We start from the raw sequence: 21752 nt of genomic DNA, 5'->3' as shown, positions 1-21752 counted from the left end.
TGGAAGAGTGAGATCTTCTTTAGCAAAACATTTCTTCAAATTCGAGACGTGGAAAGTGTTATGTACAGTCGCGAGTTGTTGAGGTAACTCAAGTCGGTAAGCTACTGGTCCGACACGATCAATAATCTTGAATGGTCCAATATACCTTGGATTTAATTTCCCTCGTTTACCAAATCGAACAACGCATTTCCAAGGTGCAACTTTAAGCATGACCATCTCTCTAATTTCAAATTCTATATCTTTTCTTTTAATGTCAGCGTAGCTCTTTTGTCGACTTTGTGCGGTTTTCAACCGTTGTTGAATTTGGATGATCTTCTCGGTAGTTTCTTGTATTATCTCTGGACCCGTAATCTGTCTATCCCCCACTTCACTCCAACAAATCGGAGAACTGCACTTTCTACCATAAAGTGCTTTAAACGGCGCCATCTCAGTACTTGAATGGTAGCTGTTGTTGTAGGAAAATTCTGCTAACGGTAGATGTCGATCCCAACTGTTTTCGAAATCAATAAAACATGCTCGTAGCATATCTTCAAGCGTTTGTATTGTCCTTTCGCTTTGCCCATCAGTTTGTGGATGATAGGCAGTACTCATGTCTAGACGAGTTCCTAATGCTTGCTGTAATGTCTGCCAGAATCTTGAAATAAATCTGCCATCCCTATCAGAGATAATAGAGATTGGTATTCCATGTCTGGAGACGACTTCCTTCAAATACAGTCGTGCTAACTTCTCCATCTTGTCATCTTCTCTTATTGGCAGGAAGTGTGCTGATTTGGTGAGACGATCAACTATTACCCAAATAGTATCAAAACCACTTGCAGTCCTTGGCAATTTAGTGATGAAATCCATGGTAATGTTTTCCCATTTCCATTCCGGGATTTCGGGTTGTTGAAGTAGACCTGATGGTTTCTGATGCTCAGCTTTGACCTTAGAACACGTCAAACATTCTCCTACGTATTTAGCAACATCGGCTTTCATACCCGGCCACCAAAAATGTTTCTTGAGATCCTTGTACATCTTCCCCGTTCCAGGATGTATTGAGTATCTGGTTTTATGAGCTTCTCTAAGTACCATTTCTCTCATATCTCCAAATTTTGGTACCCAAATCCTTTCAGCCCTATACCGGGTTCCGTCTTCCCGAATATTAAGATGCTTCTCCGATCCTTTGGGTATTTCATCCTTTAAATTTCCCTCTTTTAAAACTCCTTGTTGCGCCTCCTTTATTTGAGTAGTAAGGTTATTGGGAATCATTATATTCATAGATTTTACTCGAATGGGTTCTCTGTCCTTCCTGCTCAAGGCGTCGGCTACCACATTTGCCTTCCCCGGGTGGTAACGAATCTCAAAGTCGTAATCATTCAATAATTCAATCCACCTACGCTGCCTCATATTCAGTTGTTTCTGATTAAATATGTGTTGAAGAATTTTGGGGTCGGTATATATAATACTTTTGACCCCATATAAGTAGTGCCTCCAAGTCTTTAATGCAAAAACAACCGCGCCTAATTCCAAATCATGCGTCGTATAATTTTGTTCGTGAATCTTCAATTGTCTAGACGCATAAGCAATCACCTTCGTTCGTTGCATTAATACACAACCGAGACCTTGCTTTGATGCGTCACAATAAATCACAAAATCATCATTCCCTTCAGGCAATGACAATATAGGTGTCGTAGTTAGCTTTTTCTTCAATAACTGAAACGCTTTCTCTTGTTCATCCTTCCATTCAAATTTCTTCCCTTTATGCGTTAATGCAGTCAAGGGTTTTGCTATTCTGGAAAAGTCTTGGATGAACCTTCTGTAGTAACCAGCTAGTCCTAAAAACTGGCGTATGTGTTTCGGAGTTTTCGGGGTTTCCCACTTTTCAACAGTTTCTATCTTTGCCGGATCCACCTTAATACCTTCTTTGTTCACTATGTGACCGAGGAATTGAACTTCTTCCAACCAAAATGCACACTTTGAAAATTTAGCGTACAATTCTTCCTTCCTCAATACTTCTAACACCTTTCTCAAATGTTCACCGTGTCCTTGGTCATTCTTTGAGTAAATAAGTATGTCATCAATGAAAATAATGACTAACTTGTCAAGGTATGGTCCACACACTCGGTTCATAAGGTCCATGAACACAGCTGGTGCATTAGTTAAACCAAACGGCATGACCATAAACTCGTAATGACCGTAACGTGTTCTGAAAGGAGTCTTTGGAATATCGTCTTCTTTCACCCGAATTTGATGATACCCGGAACGTAAGTCAATCTTTGAATAAACAGACGAGCCTTGTAGTTGATCAAATATGTCGTCGATTCTCGGTAGTGGGTAGCGGTTCTTGATGGTAAGTTTGTTCAACTCTCGGTAGTCGATACACAACCTGAATGTACCATCTTTCTTCTTGACAAACAAAACAGGAGCTCCCCACGGTGATGTGCTTGGTCGAATGAAACCACGCTCTAAAAGTTCTTGTAATTGGCTTTACAGTTCTTTGATCTCGCTGGGTGAGAGTCTGTAAGGAGCACGAGCTATTGGTGGAGCTCCTGGTACAAGATCTATTTAAAATTCAACGGATCGATGTGGGGGTAATCCCGGTAATTCTTTCGGAAATACATCGGGAAATTCTTTTGCGACGGGAACATCATTGATGCTCTTTTCTTCAGTTTGTACTTTCTCGACGTGTGCTAGAACAGCATAGCAACCTTTTCTTATTAGTTTTTGTGCCTTCAAATTACTAATAAGATGTAGCTTCGTGTTGCCCTTTTCTCCGTACACCATTAAGGGTTTTCCTTTTTCTCGTATAATGCGAATTGCATTTTTGTAACAAACGATCTCTGCTTTCACTTCTTTCAACCAGTCCATACCGATTATCACATCAAAACTCCCTAACTCTACTGGTATCAAGTGAATCTTAAATATTTCGCTACCCAGTTTAATTTCTCGATTCCGGCATATATTATCTGCTGAAATTAATTTACTGTTTGCTAATTCGAGTAAAAATTTACTATCCAATGGCGTCAATGGACAACTTAATTTAGCACAAAAATCTCTACTCATATAGCTTCTATCCGCACCCGAATCAAATAAAACATAAGCAGATTTATTGTCAATAAGAAACGTACCCGTAACAAGCTCCGGGTCTTCCTGTGCCTCTGCCGCATTAATATTGAAAACTCTTCCATGGCCTTGTCCATTCATGTTCTCCTGGTTCGGGCAATTTCTAATAATGTGGCCCGGTTTTCCACATTTATAACAAACTACATTGGCATAACTTGCTCCGACACTACTTGCTCCGCCATTACTCGTTCTGACACCATTTGTTCCTTTCGTTCTGTTAACCCCTGGTCCGTAGACCTCACACTTCGTCGCGCTATGACCATTTCTTTTACACTTGTTGCAAATTTTGGTGCAGAACCCCGAGTGATACTTTTCACACCTTTGGCATAGCTGCTTTTGATTGTTGTTGTTGTTGTGGTTGTTATTGTTGTTGGGATGATTGTTGTTGTTGTTGTTGTTGTTGTTGTTGTTGTTAGGCCGTTTGTTGTAGTTGCGATTGATGTTGCGATTGTTGGGATAATTGTTGCGATTATTGTTGTAATTGCTGTTGTTGTTGTATTGGTGATTCTTATCACCGTTTTCCTCCCACTTTCTTTTGACTTGCTTCACATTGGCCTCTTCAGCAGTCTGTTCTTTAATTCTTTCTTCAATCTGGTTCACTAGTTTGTGAGCCATTCTACATGCCTGTTGTATGGAGGCGGGCTCGTGTGAACTTATATCTTCTTGGATTCTTTCCGGTAATCCTTTCATAAACGCGTCGATCTTCTCTTCCTCATCTTCGAACGCTCCCGGGCACAATAGGTATAATTCTGTGAATCGTCTTTCGTACGTGGTAATATCAAATCCTTGGGTTCGTAACCCTCTAAGTTCTGTCTTGAGTTTATTGACCTCGGTTCTGGGACGGTACTTCTCGTTCATCAAGTGCTTGAATGCTGACCACGGTAGTGCGTAAGCATCATCTTGTCCCACTTGCTCTAGATAGGTATTCCACCATGTTAACGCAGAACCTGTGAAGGTATGCGTAGCATACTTCACTTTGTCCTCTTCAGTACACTTACTTATGGCAAACACCGATTCGACCTTCTCGGTCCACCATTTCAATCCGATCGGTCCTTCGGTTCCATCAAATTCCAAAGGTTTGCAGGCAGTGAATTCTTTGTAGGTGCATCCTACACGATTTCCTGTACTGCTAGATCCAAGGTTATTGTTGGTATGTAGCGCAGCCTGTACTGCGGCTATGTTTGAAGCTAGAAAAGTACGGAATTCCTCTTCATTCATATTCACGGTGTGTCGAGTAGTCGGTGCCATTTCCTTCAAAATAGTCAAATGGAATAAGTTAATCATACAGAACATTAAGAGTAGTTAATAGTATTTCGTAGCATAATATGAACTCATTTATAAAAGCTTTTTCTTCATATTAGCGTTTTATAAGTTTAAATTCGGGTAGTACCTACCCGTTAAGTTCATACTTAGTAGCTAATATACAATTCAACTACTACAATTCTATATGAAAAACTGATTATAATAATATTTCGCGTTCAAACTTTTATACAATATTTTACAAACTTACAATACCGCTTATTTTACATAAAGCATGAAATATAGCACACAATAACTTTGATACAAGATAGTTATGAAGATAATTCTATCTAGTACACAAGTCGTTCATCAAAGGCAATAAAGACACGTAATTCATACGTCCAGAAACAAGTCATGCATTCTGGTTTTACTAGGACTACTTCCCATCCTTGGTCTTGTGGAACATAACCGTTATGGCCGTTGATAAGACAGCGTGTTGTAACGTCGTCAAAGGGACGAGGGTTACGTAATGTCCAACAGTCCCGTAACAATCTAAAAACCTTGTTTCTCACCCCAACTACTGAGTCCGTTACTTGTGGAAATGTTTTGTTTAATAGTTGTAGCCCGATGTTCTTGTTCTCACTTTGGTTAGAAGCGAACATTACTAACCCGTAAGCATAACATGCTTCTTTATGTTGCATGTTAGCCGCTTTTTCTAAATCATGAAGTCCTATGTTCGGATACATTGAGTCAAAATAATTTCTTAACCCGTTGCGTAAAATAGCACTTGGGTTCCCCGCAATATATGCGTCAAAGTAAACACATCGTAACTTATGGGTTTCCCAATGTGATATCCCCCATCTTTCAAACAAAAGTCTCTTATAAACCAAGGCATTCTTGGAACGTTCTTCGAATGTCTTACAAACTGATTTCGCCGTAAATAGTTGTGCCGAAGAATTCTGACCGACTCTAGACAAGATTTCATCAATCATGTCTCCGGGTAGGTCTCTTAAAATATTGGGTTGTCTACCCATTTTGTGTTTTTATACTGTAAAATAGACAAGAGTTAGATTCATAAAAAAAATACTTATTAATACAAGCAATTTTTACATATATCATAAAGCATAAGCACACTATATTACATATATTACACCATACGAATACAACTATCTTATTCCGACTCGCTCGTTTCTTCTTTTTTGGTTTTGGTTCGTTTTGCCAAGTTTCTAGGGATATATGATGTTCCCCTAATACTAGCTGTCGTTTTCCACAATGGTTTAGAAAAACCTGGTGGTTTAGAGGTTCCCGGGTCATTGTTACAACTTAAGGACTTCGGGGGTTGACGATACATATAAAGTTCATCGGGGTTGGAATTAGATTTCTCTATTTTTATGCCCTTTCCCTTATTATTTTCTTTTGCCTTTTTAAATTTAGTTGGAGTAATTTCTATAACATCATCAGAATTCTCGTCGGAATCCGATTCATCGGAGAATTGGTAATCCTCCCAATATTTTGCTTCCTTGGCGGAAACACCGTTGACCATAATTAACCTTGGTCGGTTGGTTGAGAATTTTCTTTTAGTTAACCGTTTTATTATTTCCCCCACCGGTTCTATTTCCTCCTCTGATTCCTCCTCTTCCGGTTCTGATTCTTCTTCCGGTTCTGATTCTTCTTCCGGGTCCTCTTCGGGAACTTGTGAATCAGTCCAATATATATTCGACTCTTCGTTATTATTAGGTGAGTCAATGGGATTTGTGCTAGAGGTAGACATCTATCACACAATATCAAACATGTTAAGAGATTAATATATCACATAATATATACATGTTAATAATATATAGTTTCCAACAAAAATGTTAAGCAATCATTTTTAAAGAAAACACGGTCGAAGTCCAGACTCACTAATGCATCCTAACAAACTCGATAAGACACACTAATGCAAATTTTCTGGTTCTCTAAGACCAACGCTCGGATACCAACTGAAATACAGTTGGGGACAACCACCATCCCACCCAGTGCCTTCCCAGCTAACTGCCTGGTGACCACGGAGTGTACCTCAGATACTGATTTTAGGGCCTGCCTCTCGGCTACTGCCAACCCTCGTAAGGGATCGCAAGGTGTAAGAGCCAATGCTTCGTCACAGGTAACACTGTGAGAACCTCCTTTACAACTAACCCGCCACACATGGACGGCGTTATACCAGCTCTGATGCCAACTGAAATGTCCCGTTCATATTGATTATAAACGTTCCATATTAATTGATTTCGTTGCGAGGTTTCGACCTCTATATGAGATGTTTTTCAAAGACTGCATTCATTTTTAAAACAACCATAACCTTTATTTTATCAATAAAGGTTTCAAAAGCATTACGTAGATTATCAAATAATGATAATCTAAAATATACTGTTTACACATGACCATTACATAATGGTTTACAATAGAAATATATTACATCGACATATGTTTCTTGAATGCAGTTTTTACACAATATCATACAAACATGGACTCCAAATCTTGTCCTTATTTTAGTATGCAACAGCGGAAGCTCTTAGTATTCACCTGAGAATAAACATGCTTTAAACGTCAACAAAAATGTTGGTGAGTTATAGGTTTAACCTATATATATCAAATCGTAACAATAGACCACAAGATTTCATATTTCAATATACATCCCATACATAGAGATAAAAATCATTCATATGGTGAACACCTGGTAACCGACATTAACAAGATGCATAATATAAGAATATCCCCATCATTCCGGAATACCCTTCGGATATGATATAAATTTCGAAGTACTAAAGCATCCGGAACTTTGGATGGGGTTTGTTAGGCCCAATAGATCTATCTTTAGGATTCGCATCAATTAGGGTATCTGTTCCCTAATTCTTAGATTACCAGACTTAATAAAAAGGGGCATATTCGATTTCGATAATTCAACCATAGAATGTAGTTTCACGTACTTGTGTCTATTTTGTAAATCATTTATAAAACCTGCATGTATTCTCATCCCAAAAATATTAGATTTTAAAAGTGGGACTATAACTCACTTTCACAGATTTTTACTTCGTCGGGAAGTAAGACTTGGCCACTGGTTGATTCACAAACCTATAACAATATATACATATATATCAAAGTATGTTCAAAATATATTTACAAAACTTTTAATACATTTTGATGTTTTAAGTTTATTAAGTCAGCTGTCCTCGTTAGTAACCTACAACTAGTTGTCCACAGTTAGATGTACAGAAATAAATCGATAAATATTATCTTGAATCAATCCACGACCCAGTGTATACGTATCTCAGTATTGATCACAACTCAAACTATATATATATTTTGGAATCAACCTCAACCCTGTATAGCTAACTCCAACATTCACATATAGAGTGTCTATGGTTGTTCCGCAATATATATATAGATGGGTCGACATGATAGGTCGAAACATTGTATACGTGTCTATGGTATCTCAAGATTACATAATATACAATATAAGTTGATTAGGTTATGGTTGGAATAGATTTATTACTAACTTTCACGTAGGTAAAATGAGTAGTTTTTATCAATCTTGTTTTACTCGTCATTTCCTCGTTTCTAATCCGTTTTGAGTGATTCCAGTGGCCACGGTTTCGTATTGAACTTAACTTTATGAATCTAAACAGAAAAAGTATAACTTTATAGTCGGAAATACAAGTTACAAGTCATTTTTGAAAGAGATAGTCATTTCCGTCGAAAGAACGACATCTTGATGACCATTTTGAAAAACATACTTTCACTTTGAGTTTAACCATGATTTTTGGATATAGTTTCATGTTCATAAGAAAAATAATTTTTCCTGAAGTATAGATTTTAAATCAAAGTTCTTCTTAGCTTTTAATTATCCCAACCAAAACAGCCCCCGGTTTTACTACGACGGCGTATATCCAGTTTTATGGTGTTTATCGTGTTTTCGGGTTTTAAATCATTAAGTTAGCATATCATATAGATATAAAACATGTGTTTAGTTGATTTTAAAAGTCTAGTTAGAAGGATTAACTTTATTTGCGAACAAGTTTAGAATTAACTAAACTATGTTCTAGTGATTACAAGTTTATAACGTTGAATAAGACAGCTTTTTATGTATGAATCGAATGATGTTATAAACATCATTACTACCTCAAGTTCCTTGGATAAACCTACTGGAAATGAGAAAAATGGATCTAGCTTCAAAGGATCCTTGGATGGCTTGAAAGTTCTTGAAGCAGAATCATGACACGAAAACAATTTCAAGTAAGATTTCCACTCGAAATAAGATTGTTATAGTTATAGAAATTGAATTAAAGTTTGAATATGATTATTACCTTGTATTAGAAAGATAACCTACTATAAGTAACAAAGGTTTCTTGATCTTGGATGATTACTAGGAATGGATTTAGAAAACTTGGAAGTAAACTTGCAATCTTGGAAGTATTCTTGATTTTATGAAACTAGAACTTTTGGAATTTATGAAGAACACTTAGAACTTGAAGATAGAACTTGAGAGAGATCAATTAGATGAAGATAATTGAAGAGTGAAAGTGTTTGTAGTTGTTTTTGGTCGTTGGTGTATGGATTAGATATAAAGGATATGTAATTTTGTTTTCATGTAAATAAGTCATGAATGATTACTCATATTTTTGTAATTTTATGAGATATTTCATGCTAGTTGCCAAATGATGGTTCCCACATGTGTTAGGTGACTCACATGGGCTGCTAATAGCTGATCATTGGAGTGTATATACCAATAGTACATACATCTAAAAGTTGTGTATTGTACGAGTACAAATACGGGTGCATACGAGTAGAATTGTTGATGAAACTGAGCGAGGATGTAATTATAAGCATTTTTGTTAAGTAGAAGTATTTTGATAAGTGTCTTGAAGTCTTTCAAAAGTGTATGAATACATATTAAAACACTACATGTATATACATTTTAACTGAGTCGTTAAGTCATCGTTAGTCGTTACATGTAAGTGTTGTTTTGAAACCTTTAGGTTAACGATCTTGTTAAATGTTGTTAACCCAATGTTTATAATATCAAAAGAGATTTTAAATTATTATATTATCATGATATTATGATGTACGGATATATCTTAATATGATATATATACATTAAATGTCGTTACAACGATAATCGTTACATATATGTCTCGTTTCAAAATCATTAAGTTAGTAGTCTTGTTTTTACATATGTAGTTCATTGTTAATATACTTAATGATATGTTTACTTATCATAATATCATGTTAACTATATATATAACCATATATATGTCATCATATAGTTTTTACAAGTTTTAACGTTCGTGAATCACCGGTCAACTTGGGTGGTCAATTGTCTATATGAAACCTATTTCAATTAATCAAGTCTTAACAAGTTTTATTGCTTAACATGTTGGAAACACTTAATCATGTAAAATAACAATTTCATTTAATATATATATAAACATGGAAAAGTTCGGGTCACTACACTATTGAACTAAGACTACCCAGAAAACATGGAATTGTGAAACTTCCTGGATCTGAGAGTTTCTCTGATAGCTTATTCAACAGTACTGCAGAACAATTAGCATTCATTGTAACAGCCGAAAGTTCTTCCATTTTCTTTCTATTTGTGATGAGATCTTTCAGAAATTTAGCATATCTTGGCATTCCTGAAATCACATCAATGAAAGGAAGATTTACATTTATTTTTTTAAACATATCCAGGAATTTGGATTGCTCGGCTTCAAGTCTTTCTTTTCTCATTTTACTTGGGTAAGGAAGTGGTGGTTGGTATGGTTTAACATAAGGTTTAGCCTTAACTGTGTTATCTTCATTAACCTTTTCAACTACCGGTTCTTTTTCCTTTTCTTGCTCAAGTTGTGGTTCTTGTGGAGTAGGAATAGAGTCATCAGAAATTTCAGGTATTTCAGGTGGTTTAAGTGTAATACCACTTCTTGTGGTAATGGCTTTAGCTGTTTCATTCCGGGGGTTAGCATTTGTATCGCTAGGTAGACTTTCCAGTTTTCTTTCACCTATCAACCTTGCTAGGTTGCTTACTTTTTGTTCCAGATTTTGAATAGAAGCTTGTTGATTTCTAAATGCTTGAGCATTTTGTTCATTGGTTTGTTTCTGAGATGTGAAAAATTTCGTTTGAGATTCAACTAGCTTCGACATCATGTCTACTAAATTTGTCTTTTTATCATCGGTTTGTGGTGGTTTATTTTGAAAAATAGGTCTTTGCTGATTGTAAGTATTGTTAGATACTTGTTGGTTGCTAGGACCTTGTTGATTGTTGTATGGAACATTTCGGTTATAATTCTGATTTTGATTGTAGTTTGGTCTTGGTGGTTGATAATTATTCTGATAATTATTTCCAGGCCTTTGGTTTATATATGAAACATTCTCTCTTTGTTCCATTGTTTGTTCAATACTGAGACAATCTTTTGTCAAATGTGGTCCTCCACACTGCTCACAACTAATTCGTATTGAGTGAATATCTTTAGTCATCTTTTCCATTCGTCTCTCGAAAGCATCTATCTTTGCAGAAATGGAATCAAAGTCATGGCTAGAATCGGCTCTAGCCGCTTTAGATGATCTAACGATGTCTTTTTCTTGATGCCACTCATGTGAGTGGGAAGCAGTATTATCAATAATTTTGTAAGCTTCAGTTGCGGTTTTCTTCATAATGGAACCACCAGCTGCTATGTCGATGCCTTTTCGTGTAGTGATATCGCATCCTTGGTAGAATATTTGTACTATTTGATAAGTGTCTAAACCATGTTGTGGACATCCTCTTAACAACTTTCCAAATCTTGTCCATGCCTCATATAATGTTTCATTTGGCTTTTGTGTGAATGTAACTATTTCTCCTTGAAGTCTCACAGCTTTAGATGCCGGAAAGAATTGTTTAAGAAATTTTATAACTAAAACATCCCATGTATCAATCGCTCCTTCAGGTAACGATTCTAACCATTCTTTGGCTTCTCCCTTTAAAGTCCAGGGAAATAAGATGAGATAGATCTGTTCATCCTCAACTTCTCTGATTTTAAATAAATTACAGATCCTATTAAAGGTACGAAGATGTTCGTTTGGATCTTCCTTCGGCGCACCACTAAATTGGCATTGAGTAGTTACCATGTGTACGATTTGTCCTTTGATTTCATAATCTGGTGCATTAATGTCTGGTTGAGTAATTGCGTGACCTTGGCCAGTGCGTTTAGCCCTCATTCGGTCTTCCATACTTAGAGGTTCCAGATTTTTCATGATTGTAATTGTTGAATCTGAATCACTAGAGGATTCTGATTTAATAATTTCTTCCTCGACAATCTATGGATGAGTGATTTGTGGTTCAGGAGGAATGATTAGTGGTTCAGGATCTCTGAATTGTCCCTGAATATCCTCCAGATTCTTAATTGTGAGGTCGGGTTCAAAAAATGGATTATCGGAAATTTGAATTGGAGTACTTGGTCGACTGGATGACGATTCTAAAGAAACATCAACGGTGACAATGTTGGCTAGATGTCTTGATCGAGTTACAGGTGGTGAATGTTTGGCTCGGTGCATTCACTGAATAACCTATTAGTTATAAAAGATAAAAATTATATAGGCTATCAAATTAATAGACTTTTTTGATTTTGCCCACGTTTTGAATAGCCAATAGATGCAGCAGGTAGCCAGGACCCTTTAAATCAGAAGCCCACAACTCGCAACTAACAAATCCAACTATTACTACGAATCAGAAAATTTTGGATGTCTATCAATTTAACCACTTAAAATAATTTTTCGTCGAAGTTTAAAGAAGATAAAGAAAATTCTATGTCCTAAAAACTAGAGCGTTGAGAAATAAGAAAGAAAAAGAGTGTGTCATAAAACGTCAAAAAATAAAAGGTTGAAAAATAAAAATAAGAAAGAAAAACGTCGAAACTTAAAAGTCTAAAAACTAAAAATTAAAACTTACGTCTAAAGGTATTAAAGCTTAAAAGGAATTCTATATTCAAAACGGCAATAACTTAAAAAGTACTAAAATCTTAAAACGGTGTCGCAAAATTCTAAAGCACCTAAATCTCAGTTTAAAGAAAAAGCACTTAAGGGATTTTACGGCAAAGCCTGAAAATCTAGAAATAAAAATAAACTACGGCAAAAACTAATCTTAAAACTAATTACGAACGATAAATATACAATTTAAACGATTAAAAAGATATGAAAATATAAAACTTAAAGTTATAAAAATATTATTTTTATATTATTTATTTTATAAAAGTAATAATTTATAAATTAATAAAACTAATTAAAACTTAAAAATAAAAAATTAAATAAAACCCTAATTAGGTTAATTAATAATAATTAATAATAATTAATAATATTAAACCCTAAACCGTACCAGTTTTAAGGTTCAGACCTGTCAAATCTTCTCATGTGGTCGCATGAGTCTTGTGTTGTTTGGCTATTCGATCGCATGGGTTAGGATACTAGGCCAGATTGTTTGGGCTGCTACAGTACGGCCCGATTACTCTTTTAATTAAATTTTTTTTATTATATAAAGTATGTATATAAAATAAATAAAAACTTATATTTTAAAAACTAAAATAGAAATAGAAATACTTTATAATTTTATATATTTTGAACAACTCTTAATATATATATATATATATATATATATATATATATATATATATATATATATATATATATATATATATATATATATATATATATATATATTATATATATATTTGTATTTTTTAAAATTTAAAACGTATTTTTACAAAAATAAATTAAAACTTAATAAGATTTTTTTATATGGCGTTTCGCTTCGGCGTTTGAGTGATCCCCGGCAGCGGCGCCAAAAATACTTGATTTTATGCGAGGTACATACGAAATAGTTATATTTTTATTGCGAAATATTATTAAATACGATACAATTTTACACAAGTTATTTATTTATTTATTGAATGGATATACCTAAACCTTGCTACAACACTATAGGCAGTGTACCTAATCATAAAGTAGTGTAGTTTTTAGTAAGTCCGGTTCGTTCCGCAGGGAGCTAGCCAAGTTTAACGTTATATTTTTAAACTATAGTTATATAAATATATATATATATATATATATATATATATATATATATATAAATATATATATATATATATATATATATATATATATATATATGTATATATATATATATGTATATATATATATATATGTATATATATATATATGTATATATATATATATATATATATATATATATATATATATATATATATATATATATATATATATATATATATATATATATATATATATTATATATATAAGTATTATTATTATTATTATAAAAAGGGGATTTTTACCGTTTAGTGACCGGTTTGTCGATTTTATGTCTTAAGTCACAATTAAAACCTAATGTAAAATATTAAATATACAAATGACTTAATTTAAGGCGTAAAGTAAATGACGATAAATAAAAATGCGATAATTGAAAGTACGATAATTAAAAGTGCAATAAATAAAATGACAGTAAATAAAAGTGCGATGAGATATAAAATAAAGGAATTATGCTTATTTAAACTTCCATAATCATGATGTTTGACGTATTAATTTTAATTTATTACCATGGGTTAATTGTCCTTTGTCCTGGATTATTTGATATGTCCATCTGGTTTTTGTCCATAACAATCCATCAGTCATAAATATAAAGTGCGAGTGTCCTCGTCAAATTATCCTTATACCCGAAGTCAAATATTTCAACTAATTGGGGACTTAAACTGTAATAAGATTTTAATACATTGTTAATGATTACACCAGGTTATCGACTATGTGCAATCCAAGGTTTTAGTACTTTATTAACAATTACACTAAGTGTCCTTGTATGTAATCCACCCCTGTTTTAATGAGTCCATTGACTATTAATCCATCCCCGTGTCCGGTTAAATGAACGATTATTAGTATTTATAAATATCCCGCCCATCGTGTCCGATCGAGTGTGTATGGTTATTTATAGATACGTTAAATTGCAAATCTCTATATTAAATTAACGAACTATCATTCAGTTAAACAAATATAAAGCCCATTAATAGTCCATAGTCCAATTTCCACAAGTGTCGGTCTTTTGTCCAAACCCCAATTATGGTACAAAGCCCAATTACCCAATCTTAATAGTTAGCCCAACATCACGATTACTTCGGCTTAAATAAGCATAATAATAACTTAGCTACGAGACATTAATTTAAAAAGGTTGAACATAACTTACAATGATTATTAATAGCGTGGCATTACACGGACAGAGTTTCAACTTACAAACTTAAAACATTCGCTAACATAACCTTATTATTATTAAACTTTAATATTAAAATTATAATTAAAATATAAATATAAATATATTGAGAGAGTAAGAGATTAGAAAAAAGGTGTACTAAACTCGTACGAAAAATGCTGAATTTATAGACCTGGCCAGGTTTTTGGGGCCATGCTATCGCATGGGCTTCCTTTGCATCTGCCATGCGAGCGCATGGAGTCTTGGGACAGCTCACAATATTTTGTTTTCTTGTTTGCTGACGGTTTTTATTTTAATATATAAATATAATATATATATAATTTATAGAATTATTTATATATTATATTATATAGCAGAGGTACAGCTTACAACAACCGATGTGAATCAGCGTGCACGTACGAAGTTTATATGCTTGGTGACTACACTAGCATGGTCTAGGACCGACAATGTACTAAGGGTCTAGTCAGATGTTTCACTACGAAAGAGTCCTCAGTCGAAATCCAAAGCTCGATAGACTTACTACAACTGGTGTACCTCGGTCGATCTTATGTTGTATCCGATAGACTTCTCTTACCAAGGGGTGACACAGATAGTGTACTCTGAATCGGGGTTCGTGACTTCCCAATAACAGAGCCTATAACTACATTCTATTAGTTGGAAAAGCGATTGAGTTTAAAGCATAATCGGAAAGCATTTCAACAGCATACACAGACCATAATATTATTTCGACATTATAACTGCTTACATCATAGCATACACTAAAGATAACTACTCGTTAATCATGGCAACAATATCATAAAACATTATATAATATAAAGGATAGAAGTACCAGTAGATTAAACGAGTTCTGAATACAAAAGTGACAACTTCAAGACTCCAGACCGCTCCTAATACAATCTTCAGCGTTCTTCTCCGGGTACTAGATTTCCCGCACGGAGTCGAAGGCCTTGAGAGTATGACTAATATTGTACAAGAGCGAGAAAGAAGTGAATTGAAGTGTGTGTTAGAATGAATGACAAAGCCCCTTTAAATAGACTAGGAATTTTCCAAAGTACGGCTGGCAGGCCGTATGGCAGCCCGTTTGGTGGCCCGTATTTGGCCAGCCGTTTTCCTGGCAGCCCGTATGGCAGGACGCTTGGTGAGCTGTATTTGGCAGGCCGTTTACATACTGGCAGGCCGTATGGCAGGCCGTATAGCAGGCCATTTTTGATGCTGGTCAGCCTTGATTCACTGGATCGTAACTTGATTTCTTGTCTTTCACCGTTTTCACTCTAGAATCTTCGTTTTGGCTCCGATTCTCTTGATTCTTTTTGCACCGCCTTCGTAATTACTTGTTCTTCAATTCTAATAGATGAAGTGGGTATTTTGCTGATAAAGTTCGAATCTTTGTTGTTTTTGGGCCTTAATACCGAGGTGAAAACGTGACTTTTTAGCCGATATCAAATATCCCACACTTAGACTTTGCTTGTCCTCAAGCAAACTCTCATTCTTAAGAATCTTTTTGGCATTTCTTTTCTAATAGCCTAAGTGGTTTGCTTTTATTATAAGAGTAAAAGATAAGATGAGTCATCTATGTTAGGATTGAAATTATCTCTGCAAGCATGCGAGGAGGTTACATGACATAGGCTAGCTTTCACGGGTCACTCAAATCACTCAAGTGTTTAGGGTTCCCTATAGATCTAAGAAATGAATACACTCATAGCCAGTCATGCTGCACCCATCATCATAGGCTTGATAAAGACTCAAATCTTTGCTGCTAATGCGAGAGCGGTAGTAATCTCAGATTTTATAGGTTATTTTTCAATGATGGGAAAGGAATTCTGAAGTGGTAGTGAAGTTGTTTTTGAGGGGTGAGATGAAAGGGGGTAATATGATCTTTATACAGACTTTTACTTGGATAGATAGGAGTGCTGAAGTGTTTTGAGAAGCACTTTTGAACTTTTCTTCATTTGATAATCATTTTCGGTCGAGTTCTCTTCGGTATTTCTCTTATTAATTTCTGCTCCTTTTCTCAGAACTAAATTTTTTTTTTTGAGATTTCATCTCGAGAAACTTTTAGCCGGCAAACTTTTTCAAGACCTTTGCCATGATACTTGAGAGGTTTATAACATCGAGTTTTCGGAAGGAATCTCATTTTTGGGATTTTTCAAAGGTAATGTGGATGTGGTGGAGTAGAAGTAGTGGAGGTGCCGAAGGCGTATATTTGACAAATGGCTAGCTCTTTTGATTACAACCGAATCACGTTTCGCTGCTTGGAGATGTAGATCTAAAGCAAGTTCTGATTCTGAGCACAGACATCGGTACTCTCAACGGAAAATAGTGAAGCATTAAAGATGAATATTGGTCGTATTTGGGGTGCCTCACCATAATCAATTTAGGTCGATAATGCCTTAGTCATGCAATGCTCTATTAGAGATTTCAATCTAACAAGATTTCCACCTTACTTAAGCCTTATTTTTATTGACAAACGTTTGAGGTTTTCAAAAATACTCTTTCGAAAAGGGTTTCTTTTGCAAAAATTTTAAAATTTGGCTTAAGGACTTGGAATCTTCGTAATGGGTGATTATAATACAGCATAAAAAGATTATACCAACATCTCACACTTAGACGAACATTGTCCTCAATGTTCCTAGTGTATCCCACACTTAGGAATTTTAGGAGTATTTGTCTAGTGCTTTAATTGGGTGTTATCCCACACTTAGTGATAAGCTAGGATGTGGCATAGTTTGAATCTTGAGCTAGTAGCGAGAAGAAAGAAATACCCCTAGCAGATGCGGCTGGTTTCCAATCCTTGCGTCGTTATCGGCTCATTTGTCGTTTTTTATTCTTCTACTCTACTTTATTACACGGGTTGCCTCCCGAGAAGCGCTTTTGTTTAAGGTTGTTAGCTCGACCGTAGTGATGCTTTAAAAAGCAAACATTCCTCGCTGATGGTTGTGATCTTAGTCTTCTTGAGGGAATGTGAGTCTTGGCAGAAAAATCCTGAGAAAGTGTCGGACCAATAGTGGTAGAAGATCCGGTACTTCTCTTGAAGATCTTCTGAACGATAAGTAGTGCGCAGTTTCAGCTCTTGATAAGTCTTGAAGTCCGATGAGGATATGATCCACAGCTCTGCTGGTTGACCCATGAATGTCAATCATAGAAGAAGTGCTGGTGGTGATGATTTCTCTGATGGGGTGCACATTTCGGAGGTCTTCAAATAATGTCAGAAACTGTATCTTTAGAATTTTGAAGTCTTCGGAACGGTGATCTCCACAGTAAGAGTCAGTAGCTTTGTACAGATTTACTAAGAGGCAAAGCTAAAATGAAGTGAAGAGCAACCCTGACCCGAGTATTAATTTCACCGTCTTTGAGTATATCTCCCTACATCAAGCTTTAAATGTGAAACTAGGATCCGTGGATTCTTAGAAGATACGTGTTATTTGCTTAGTAACGTAGGTGGCAATGTTGACTCGGCCTGGTTCAAGATGAGAGAACGGATTGTTTCTCCTTGCTTCTTCCATAACAACGTCTCGTAGCTCTTTGATAATCAGATCGGCATGGTGATCAATGGTTACGTAAATTACTAGCCTCTCTGGTGTGCTTTCGAAATTATCTCTTTCCAAGAGAGCGAAAAAACTGTGAATATCCTCGATCATTTGCAAGTCGGAGTGATAAGTCGGGGGTCCGGTGGAAAGATCCATATGCTTCCGGATGAGAGTCAGTAGTGCTCGTTGGTTTCGTGAGAACGGAAGTGCAGATCCGGCTAAGGCGTTATAAACCTTAGAGTAAATGATCTTCTGATCTCGACAGAATCTTGTCTCAAGAATAGTGGGAACTAGTGAATTGTGCTCTCGTTGCCTTTCTTAGTGATAGATATGATCGTGAAGAGAATTGATAAAGTCTTGAATGCGTTCTTCTAGGATTTCAACATCATTGTCTTCTCGTTGGAGATAGAGGTGGTGTTCTTCTCGGATAGCCATAATTCGTTCTGTTAAGCATAGCAAAAAATCAATGGTTAATTTTCGGATGGCTTCGAGAATGTCTTCAAATTCATCGGTATCATTGATGAAGGTGATCATGTCTGCATGTGTGGATATAACCGGAATTCGATCTGAAGAAGAGTCCGGCTCCCCTTGATCTGGTTCGGTTGGAGAGTGTGAGTTATTCAGAATGTCTTCATGTTGCTCTACCTCGTCATCATCGGTGTATTGTTCTTCTGAGGATGCGTCTTGAACGAGCTTCTTCATTATTCTGATTCTCCACTTTGATACTTGAAGGATCAATTTCTATATCCTTAACCTCAGCCTTATCAGTCTTCTTCTTGAAGTGAATGATTAAACTGTGATCTGCCTTCTCAAGCCTCATTACTTCTTCATGACGCTCAATGCATAGAGCGGGTATTGTCGCAGTTTCTTTTATGTCTTCCATTTCCTCTTCCTCTTCAGATTCCTCCTCTTCCTCTATTTCTTCGCTGGGATCCTCTTCTTCCATTTCTGGGTCGTCTGCAGATTGTGATTCGACACCCATCTCGATATCATCGGCTGGTGGTGAAAACTCGTCATCGGAAGTGATCCGTCTGGTGGAAATAGCAAACATCTCTGCCTGTCCAGAAAGATCGGTTGGTCGGTCAATTTTGAAGGTAACGCTCTCCCTATGTGATCGTAAGATCAAGGTTTGATTGTACACATCAATGACAATCCTAGCCGTATTCATGAAAGGTCTTCCTAACACCACTGGTGTGTGTAGGTCTTCCTTAATGTCCATCACTACGAAATCCGTAGGATACAAGAATTTGTCAACTTTTACCAAGATGTTCTCAACTATGCCCTTAGGATATCGAATTGTGTGATCAGCAAGTTGGATTGTCATTTTGGTTGGTGATAAGTCTCCTAACTCTAATCTCTGATAGAGAGAGTAGGGGATTAGGTTGATATTTGCTCCTAAATCTGCTAGTGCATGAATGGTTCCAGATTGGTAGATTGAACATGGAAAAACGGATCGACCCGTATCTCCTAGTTTTGGTGGTAAAGAGTTTCTAAGTAATGCAGAGCATTCTTCACTCAGTGGAATTTTGTTAGACTCTGGTATCCTCTCCTTTGTAAAAAGAAGCCTTCGGATGTATCTCTTCTGGTTGGGAACTTTGGACATAGTATCCAGGAATCTTCCATCAAGTTTGAAGGAATCAAGCTTGGATGGTTCTTCTTGTAGCCTTCCAAGATAAGGTATGCGAACTGGAGTTTCAGGGGTCAGCTTCTGAGTATATGTCGATTTGTTCTTGAGCCTAGTTGACCTTCTCCGTGGTTCTTCCTCTGGGATTACGGAGTCCATTTACTTCGCTTCTTCTATGTGGGGATTTTGGATAGTATTACTTGGCAATCTTCCCTGCGGTCGGGTTTCAAGGCGTTGTGATAACTGTCCGAGCTGCGTTTCCAAACTTTTGAGCAGAGCCAATTGATTTCTCATTAGTATCTTCGTCTGATCTTTTCTGGTTGCAGTTCTCTGATTTAGCTGTTGTTGCCCTTGAATGAACTGAGTTAACTGATCATCAGCTCTGAGAGTGGGGTTAGTTGCTTTTGTAATCTGGGCGGTAGGGGAATTTTCCTTAACTGGGGGACCAGTGAGTGGAAGTGGTTGATCGTAGGTCAATTGAGATTGTTGGGCTGGATAAGGTGGATAGCGATAGCGAAAAGGTTGATTGCTTCGCTGAAATTGATTAACCCTAGGTGGTTGATTGAATCCGGGATTTGGTGGACGAGCTGGGTATTGGACGTAACAGACTGAACCGTCAGGGTTTTCGTACTCAACTTGATATTCTTCAGTAGGTTGCGGGTTGGTACAATTAACACAAGCCTGAGCTTGGTCAACCTGTTGCGGCTGCGTCTTCAGTTCTCCGAGTTGTTTAGCAAGAGATTCCATCTTATCCGTGAGGGATTTGATAGCCTCCGTTTGATTGTTAAGTGTAGATAGTGGGGGAGATAATGAAGTTGTTTCACCACTGTTCCAGTCATGATGATGCATTGTCATGTTCTCGAGCAATTCCCATGCTTCGTCTGCGGTTTGGTTCATCAGATTCCCTTGAGCTGCTACATCGATCGTCGTCCTATGATTTACCTAAGACCATTGTAGAAGGTACAGATTTGGGCTGACCGTTCTAGCTGGTGATTAGGGCATTTCTTTAGCAGGGTTTTGATTTGCTCCCATGCAGTGTAAAGAGATTCATCATAACTTTGTTTGAAGTTAATGATGTCATTCTTCAGTTTGGTTTGTTTAGAAGGAGGGAAATATTTGGTTAGGAATTTAGTAGCCATCTCCGTCCATGACGTGATGGAATCTTTTTCCAGTCCTTCGAACCAAGTTTGAGCATGATGAGTGAGACAATAGGGGAACAAGTATAGCCGGACTATATCTTGTCCTATCCCTGGCTGTTTGTAGGAGTTCGAAACAGATATGAATTTATCAAGGTGAGAATTAGGATCGTCATTCGGTAATCCATGAAACTGACAACTATTTTGAATGAGTTGGATGATGTGATGTTTTAACTCGAACGAGTGTTCTTGAATCTCTGGAAATCTGATTGGTCCTCCTCGACCTTCAATCGAGGGTTTGGTATTTTCTGCTAAAGTAACACATAACGCCATTCGATTTCTGATTCGTGCTTCCTTACGTGCTTTAGAGATTATTGCGTCTGGATCAGGTACGAATAACAACGGCCTTGGTCTAGATCGGGTTTGGGTCATACACTAGGTATGCCTTTTTTGTTTTTAATTTTTCGCAAATAGGCTAAATTCTAAAGTAATCTAAAGTAAGCTAAACTAATCTAAGGTAATCTAAGTCTAAGGTAATCTAATCTAATTTAATCTAGGGTAGTCTAAAGTAATCTAAGGTAATCTAATTTAATTAACTAACTATCCTACGGTGGAATATATTTTTGGTTCTGGCTACTGATTCCCTGGTATTTCGGTAACATAGCTCCGCACGAACTATTCAACAAACCAAGTGGCTAGGCCGACTACGGAGAGGCAGGATCCTTTTGGTCCCAATGTAATTGGCAACTGTTCGGAAAATCCAATAACCAAGTCCGTGTATAATTGTCTTTTTTAGACACCACTAAATGCTTGTGAATAAGTTTGATAGAGAGCAGTATTGCCTG

General features: G+C 36.3%; 1 non-coding gene across 1 annotated transcript; it reads left to right on the top strand.

Moving 5' to 3' along the window:
* The first annotated feature begins 11113 nt into the window (after window positions 1–11113).
* LOC139903279 (small nucleolar RNA R71) lies at window positions 11114–11220 on the top strand. The gene has a single exon (XR_011778110.1). It is a non-coding gene; the product is annotated as a small nucleolar RNA R71 (small nucleolar RNA).
* The last annotated feature ends 10532 nt before the right edge of the window (window positions 11221–21752 follow it).

The sequence above is a fragment of the Rutidosis leptorrhynchoides genome, chromosome 3 (genome assembly GCF_046630445.1).
Source record: "Rutidosis leptorrhynchoides isolate AG116_Rl617_1_P2 chromosome 3, CSIRO_AGI_Rlap_v1, whole genome shotgun sequence".
Classification (NCBI taxonomy): domain Eukaryota; kingdom Viridiplantae; phylum Streptophyta; class Magnoliopsida; order Asterales; family Asteraceae; genus Rutidosis; species Rutidosis leptorrhynchoides.
Note: the sequence above shows the minus strand (reverse complement) of the source record. Positions and strands in the feature narration are given on the sequence as shown.